This window comes from Zea mays, chromosome 3 (assembly GCF_902167145.1).
Source record: "Zea mays cultivar B73 chromosome 3, Zm-B73-REFERENCE-NAM-5.0, whole genome shotgun sequence".
Classification (NCBI taxonomy): Eukaryota; Viridiplantae; Streptophyta; class Magnoliopsida; order Poales; family Poaceae; genus Zea; species Zea mays.
In genome coordinates, this window is record NC_050098.1 from 119377845 (window position 1) to 119386425 (window position 8581).

An 8581-nucleotide genomic window follows, 5' to 3' on the forward strand; every position below is an offset into this window, starting at 1 on the left:
TCGACCGAATTGCACCGTCCGACCTGAGCTTCCTCTAGTTATTGCAAGCACAGGGCTCTTAATATATAAACTATATATATATATATATATATATATATATATATATATATATATATATATATATATATAAGAGTTGTACTGTTTCAATCAAACATATGTAAAATACATAAGGATCGGAGGTGCGGCACAAATAAAGAGATAGAAAAGTAAATGTACGTGATAGTTCGTCTACTGTGAATAACTGTGTTCAAAATCAACTGGGCAAAGACAAAGAACTATAAAACCACTTGAACAAGAACAAATTGGAGAGCAAAGGCCGGTAAGCAGTTTCGTTTAGCTCAGTATTTGCAAACTCCCAATCCTCATAAAATGAACCCAAACTCCTAAACCTGCACTATATAGTAGTAGAGAGGCATAGAGCGCGTGATGATAGACGTGACATTGCGTGGTGGACGTACACGCTCATGGAACTATTATGAATTGGAACGACGTCGCAGTCTGTGTGCACGGGCGGGCAGTGAAAGTGACACGTACGTGCGTGTGGTCAGTGGTGTGGGCGATCGACCAAACCACGCGCATGCACGCACGCACACGCTCGATCTCTCTAGCGTACGTGTTGTCTCTGTCCTAGCTATAATATAGCAACTGATTAGCAGTGTAGTTAATTGCGACGCTTACGTTCAATCTTTCGCACTGACGCTGACGCCTGTTGGGATAAGATGATTAGTAATAATTACTACGTTCACAAATAACGTCTATTTTATTATTTAACTATTTTTTTGTTATAATCGACACGGTGTCTCTAAGCATTTTATAGCATATCCAAGACCAAGAGTAACTTAAATCAATACTCTATCTTAAAATATAGAGCTCAACTAATAAAAATAACTGTAACATTGTATTATTTTATGAAATTTTTATCAAAAGCGTATAGGACACACCATGAAGTGAACTAAATATATTATACCTATATTAGTGTTCTATCTTTATTACAACTGTGGCTATAAATTAAACACATACCTAACTTAATTAAACATGTCTAACCTTAGATGTGATAAACTGTAGCAGCAGCGAACTAAACATGCTCTGAGTCCATCTCCGGCGGCTCATAAGCCCCTCCTCTAGGCTAAATTTTAGAGAAGATTATTTAAAATTACTGCTTCTCAGAGTACCTGCTTGTTCGCGTGTTTTTCCTAGATCTTGTTAGCGCTAAGATTTATTTTAAGAACGCCGATAGCTGCTGGATCGGATAAAGGTAGCTGCATGCCTACTTACCAGCAAGGCCGTAGTCCAGCTAGCTAGCACTACCACTACATCCATATCGACAGGTACGTACGGTACCCCATAAAATTCATGGCAAGACGTTGACGCGTCACGCACGAGAGCCAGCTAGCTGCAACAACAATCCAAGGTCCGTTGCATTGCAGTTGCAACTAGCTGATGATACATATGCTACCTATGCATGCATATATATATATGGCTAGCTATAGCTAGCTAGTACTACTCCGTGGTATGGACGACTAGCGAGCCCAGCTACATTCTTGCGACGACGTACGTGTCGATCTCACATGCGCACATACTGTACTGTCCAGTACTACGTGTCCACACGCTAGTTACTGCTACCAAGCACTGGAGCAGCGCATGCACGCTTCTCGTTCTCTTCTCCGTTGGCCAGCTGCCGATGCATCCAGCTATCGTTGCATCTTCCATGCATGGGATGGTATAGCCGTATAGGTATGCATGTACGTACGTATACGTGGACCACGCGATCCCGGGCCCATGCATGCATGCATCGTTGTCGCACGTATATATGCACGTACCAGTACCACGCGAGCCCATCTTCGCCTGTTGGGTCGTTAATGGATGCACAGTGTGGGCATGGGATGGATCGGAGTAACCATGCATGCATGATTGCGCTGCATCTATCGAGCTGTATCTTTCAAGCCACTTCTCGTCTGCTCGCACTGTCCACTGTACGTACGGCGTGGTCCAAGGATACAATTTTAACCCCTAAACCTGAAACCCAACCGATATCCGATCCGACGATGGGTGTAGCTACGGGTGAAGGTTTTGATCCGCGGGTACGTACTACAAGAATCCTAACGATTCCTGTCGGCCAAGTTAATTCCCATCGGTCAGAGAAAAGGCCGACGGGATAAAGTAACTTCCGTCGGCTAACCCACAGCCGACGTGGATAAATTAACTCCCGTCGGCTCACACACAGGCCGACGAGGATTACCTTAACTTCTGTCGACCAGAGCGTAGGCCAACGGGGATTACCTTATTCTCGTCGGCCCCGTACTCTGGCCGATGGGAATTAATGTTTTATGAGCAGGGATGAGCCCGCGCGGGCTCATTCCTCTCCTCTGATCTCTTCCTTGAAATCGACCGCCGCCGCCGCGCCGCCCCAGCCGGTCATGACCACCGCGCCGCCCCAGCCGGCCCCCATCGCCGTCGCAAACACCGGCGCCGACCGACGCCTCCCCCGCCGGCCACCATCGCCGCCGCCCCGACTGGCTCCCTGAGCACCGCCGTCGCCCCCGATCGCCTCCCCGAGTGCCGCTGCCGCCCCCAACCGCCTCCCCGAACGCCGTTGCACCCGCCTTGTGCCGCCTTGTCGTTGAGGTATACATCCTTAACTGTGAATGCGAGTGTGATTATAGTAGTTAGATATGTGTAGATGTTTATTTTCGTCGGATTTTTATGGCCGACGTGAGTTAACTTTCATGTGATTAGAGTTAGTTTAAAATTGTTAATTGATAGTGTTCTTAGTTTTCATATGACTTTAAGCATTATACTTGCTATTTTTAATATTACATGTGTGGCTTGATGTTAGGTAAGTATTAATTAAATTATTATAGTAGATTTAAGTTATGCTATTAAATTGTTGAATTTGATGTTATTTATTGATTAGATTTAACTTATAATATTAGGATGATGTATGAAGGTTTCGATATGATAAATTTGATGTTATGGTTAATAAATTTGATGTTCTGAAAATATTATTTAATTTAATGGATTTAATGTTGTAAATATTGTTTATTTTCGTCGGTTTTTTATGGCCGACGGGAGTTAACTGTAGTGCGATTACAATTTATTTAATATTGTTATTTGTTAGTATGATTTGACCTAAATTTGGATGTTGCAAATATTGTTAATTGATGAATATCATGTTAATGTTATGAATGTGATGTTATGTATATATAGTTTTACTACTTACCTATAGATGTATGTGTGATGTGTAGAAACATGAATGTCTCACACGCACTTCTTACTCGTACACACAGCCGCAATAGTGGGTGATAGACGTGATTGGATGTATGAAGGTTTCAAGAAGGGTGGGTGTCACACAAATGAATGGTTTGCCAAGACGCAGATAATTCTGGACCATGCAGCTGCTTTGTCACAAATAGATAATATTATGTGTCCATGCAATAAATGTAGAAATATGACGAGCCACACCAAGAGGCAGGTCACACTACACCTGTGCTCATGTGGTTTTGCGCCAGGCTATAAGGTCTGGTGTCTCTACGGGGAGTCATGCCTTGAACGAGCAGCAGAAATAGAAGTTGATGATGGTGAAGATGTGGATAGGATGGACCAAATGCTTGAGGATCTGCAGCCTGAACTGACCCCAGATCATCATGATTCACCTACACCGGAGCTTCAGAAGTTCTTCGATCTCCTCAAAGCGTCAGAAGAGCCTCTTCACGGGCACACTGACGTGACCGTCCTCGAATTCGTGACCCGACTGATGTCAATTAAGTCCAAGTTTGCATTCTCAATTAATTGTTATAAGGAGCTTGTGGATTTGATTAGCGAGGTTCTTCCTACGGGTCACAAGATGCCCAAAGACATGTACCAGTCCAAGAAATTGATTGAAGGTCTTGGTATGGAGTATGAGAAAATTGATGTTTGCCAGGACAACTATATGCTTTTTTGGAAGGAACATGACAGAGAGCAGAAATGCTTAAAATGTGGGAAGTCGAGGTACGTGGAGCTTGTAAATGAAGAAGGGGAGAAGGTGGTGACAAAGGTTGCACATAAACAGCTTCGGTACATGCCTCTCACTCCTAGAGTGAAACGTTTGTTTCTCTCGAGGAAGACCGCCATGCACATGAGGTGGCATAAAGATTGTACAGACAGACAAGATGGGTTAATGGTGCACCCGTCAGATGGTGATGCATGGAAGGCTCTTGACAACTTTGATCCAGATTTTGCCAGCGATGCAAGAAACATTCGTATCGGCTTGGCAACTGATGGTTTCACACCTTTCAATATGACCGCTACGTCGTATTCATGTTGGCCTGTCATTGCCATACCGTACAACCTTCCACCTGCTCTTTGCATGAAATATGAGTTTATGTTCCTATGTCTTGTTATACCTGGGCCTGAGCATCCTGGCGTACGCCTCAATGTGATGCTTCAACCACTGATTAAAGAGTTAAAGAAGCTATGGCAAGGAGTGGAAGCCTATGACTGCTTCAAGAAGCAGAAATTCAATCTTCGTGTTGTGTATCTGTTCTCAATTCATGATTTTATGGCATATGGTATTTTCTCTGGATGGAGCGTGCATGGTAGATTGACGTGTCCTTATTGTGCTAAAGATACAGATTGTTTTCGTCTTAGTGCTGGTGGCAAGATATGTTACTTTGATTGCCATAGATGTTTTCTACCCTTCAATCACCCCTTCAGAAGGCAGAGAAAGGAGTTTAGAAAGGGCACCATCGTCACGAAGGGACCGCCCAAGCGAGGTAGTGGGATAGAAATTACAGAAGAGCATAGGAAACTTGTCCTAGACGAGAGTGGGAAAAGGTATCAAGGTTTTGGTGAGGAGCATAACTGGACTCACATATATGGCTTGTGGGAGCTTCCTTATGCTAAGTCATTGATTTTGATGCACAACATCGACGTCATGCATCAAGAGAGTAACTTTTTCCAAGCCCTCATAAATACATGCATGGATTTCCCAGATAAACGAAAGACAATGACAAGGCACGCATGGACTTAGCCGTAATATGTGATCGTCCAACCCAAGTGCTTAGAGAAAACGAAGGCAAAACAAAAGCTGACTATTGTCTAAAAACTAAGCAACGGAAAGAAGTGATGAAGTCACTACAATACTTATGGCCTTCTATGACGAATAGTCGATGACAATAGAGTATTTCGTCTTTAGCTTACCTTGTTTATGATGATTTTTAGAAGATGGCTCAGTGTAGTGACGAAAATTTAAACTCTGTCATTAAAACTGTCATAACATACTCTAGCATCATGTTTGTGACAATTTTCTATGACAATATAGGAATCGTCATAAAAACAAATCATCATAACCTTCTCCAAATAATGATTATGACGATATTGCATGACAATGCACATATATTATATACATATGATGTAATTCTTTAAAAACATACTATTATCCATGTTAGCTCAAGTGATCCACCACTAAGGTTAGATCCCATTCCTACACAAGCTTCCATGTTTGACATGTTGTCACACATGATAATATGATTACCACAATGTTATTGTTTCATAATAAGTAAATACAATCTTGGATAAAAATAAATAAAAATATACACTATAAATGGCTTGAATCTGTGACCTAAGGGTTGGCCAAAGCCTATTCCTCGACTATTCTTTTGATATATTTGTTGCTAAATAAGTATCTTATTTATGTTATACCCACATATTTGTCAATATATAATTAGATATACATGTTTACAGGGCGGAGGCCTTGTTATGGCCTAGTGCGGCGCTCAGCATATCTTAACCCACGCAAATTTACATTGTCCCTAGTAATTCCTTAGACCATCAAGTCAACGTTGGCCAACAACAGCCACAAAGTTGACAATAGGTAGCCCCACCTCCACACCTCTCGCCTGCTCGCGGGGCACCGACAAATCCATCTGCACACCTCCATGGCATGTCGGCGACGCCGCAGTGGCTCCATTGCTATACCGCCCCTGCACATGAGTATACGCTCACGCCCACACACCTAGTCCCCCGCTGCCACCTGTCACCACGGGCAACAATTAGGGGTGGATTTAGGCCTTGGGCCATGGCCCGGGGCCTGGTCCATGTAACAAAAGTAGGCAGACCATCTTTATTGGGCCTTTTATCTTATTTGCTGGCAGCTGGCGCCCTCCCACTCTCCCACAGTCTTCATTCCTCGCCTTAAGTCCCACAGCCACTCGCCAATTTGCTTGACTCAAGTATCTCATCGTCGGCCTATCGTAGGACGGTTGCCTCACCATGACACCCAGCGCTGCTCTCTCTTAGCTCCGCCAGCGCTTAGCACTGGTCACCCTGCTCCCTCGTCTGGCCAGCGCACCGATGGAGTGTCCTAGGGCTTGCCAGCTACGTCGTTCCAGCCTCCAGGCATTTGCGTCACGTCCCCCCCCCCACTGGCCACCGTCCCTGTGTGCAGCTCACCACCACTCCCCCAGGCCCCAACGACTGCAGCCTGCAGGAGAGGAATTGGTCTGAAGAATAGAAAGAGAAAGTGTCACTAGATCCGGTAATTGTATGTTGTCTAAAGACTTTAGGTTATATTTCGAAATATCTATTCCTCTCTGAATAATTGTTATTGTCATATCCATATCATTATTGCTGCTGAACTTACTCAGGGCAAGGTTGTTTTATCCAAATATCTATTCCTCTCTGAAGAATCGTTCTGTTTGTCAATAGTGTTAGTTCAGTTGCTGCTGAACCTACAAAGTTCTATTGTTGAAGCGTTAGTTCAGTTCGTCAGTAGCAACATATGTACTAATTAACCTTGTGTTGGAAAATTTAGAAAACTATGTTGGTTCCACAATCCACAGTGTGCCCAATGTTGGTATTCTTTATATCAGAATAATCAGGTTGAAGTCTAGTCGGAGAAACCTTTACTAAAAATGCCCCCAATTCATAACCACCGAACATTTTTTGTTGCCCACAAGAGTCCAACTGTATAAACATAAAAAGAAAGCACTTTCTAGTTGTTGGCAACACTGTAATGCAGTTACACTATTAATCACTTTCAATTTAATCAAGTAAAGATCTGCAATCACACAATACATTGCACCTCTCAATACACCACCATTGCGTCTTATAAATAGAAACATTGCTCTATAAATCGATGAAGTACTTAAACCATGCCTGCCCTAGGTTGTCTGGTCCTTATTTAAAAATATTTTTATGTTTGTTTTGAACAGGAGCAATTGCATGAGTGAGAGCAGTAACTGTATAGATAGAATGTCGTCAAAAGAAACTTGAAGCTCTGCAAGCAAAAATATCATTACAATCGATTAATTGAATTCATATTGTAGTATAATTTGATTTGTATCAATTTATTCATGTATTGATTGTTGGCAAAGATTTTCTGATATATTGATATCGATAATATATGTGTTATTTATTTTATGTAATCCTTGCACACTAACATTTCATCAAACAATTTATGTGCCGACGTAACACACAGTCATCATACTATTGCTAGGAAAAGCTTCACTCTCTTTAGTTTTTTGCTTTCACAGACCCCACTCATGTGTGAACCTTCGGTACATGGTCTATCATTTTAGAAGGCATTCTGTTCTCATTTATCTGCTACATTTAACATTGTAATTTTACTGTTAGTTCTGATTGTGTTACCATGTTATTAAATATATATATCTACAATTGTATAATTTCTCACATATAGAATTCTTTGTCTTGCAGAATTATAGAATATCTGGATAGGGTGAGCGAGTTCATGAAGTTTGTTGCATAGCGATGTGCTGAGAGCAAGGAGATCATATCTTTGGAATTGGAGCTACACACTACCGGAATCGCGTTCTTTGCCGAGTGTCTAAGACACTCGGCAAATGCTATTTTACACTCGGCAAAGCCTTTGCCGAGTGTAACACTCGGCAAAGAACACTCGGCAAAGATTTCATCGGCAAAGGGTTCTTTGCCGAGTGTTTTTTTCGGACACTCGGCAAAGACTTTGCCGAGTATCAAAAAGCACTCGGCAAAGAAAAACACTCGGCAAATTAAGAATAAAAAAAATTAAAAAAAACAGCAAAACATTTTTTTAAATTCTAGGAACAACTCTCCAATCCTACCTATCACCTTATCTGTTGCCCTATCACTTTTCACTATTATTTTAAATCAAATTTAGATACTTTGTAAATGGTGAGATTCGAACTCGTAACCTCTCTCTCGCGCATACCCTCCTATACCACTACACTACTACATCAATTATGTCAATATTACGTTTTCATTCCCCATGTACTATAACAAATCGAGAGTAATTTGATTATTTAAGGCACTAAATGAGTTCATTTGAAAATATGACCAACTATAAAGTTGCATAACTTTTTGAGATCTACAAGTTTTATTTTAATAGTTTCTACATCTGAGACCGTTTACAAAATTTGGATTTTAAATTTGAAAACTTCACACGAATTTTTCAATGATAAGATGATTTCAAATCAAAAAATTGTCAACTACAAAGTTTCATTATATTTCAAGACCTACAACTTTTATTTTGGTGGTTTTTCCATCCGAGACAGTTTGAAAAATTCAAATTTCAAAATTCAAACATAGTTTTGCATAACAAGAT

At 41.5% G+C, this 8581-nt stretch overlaps 1 long non-coding RNA gene across 1 annotated transcript; it reads left to right on the forward strand.

Moving 5' to 3' along the window:
* Positions 1-6164: 6164 nt before the first annotated feature.
* Positions 6165-8149, forward strand: LOC103650469 (uncharacterized). The gene is made up of 2 exons (XR_564162.3): positions 6165-6517; positions 7696-8149. It is a non-coding gene; the product is annotated as an uncharacterized lncRNA (long non-coding RNA).
* Positions 8150-8581: the final 432 nt, after the last annotated feature.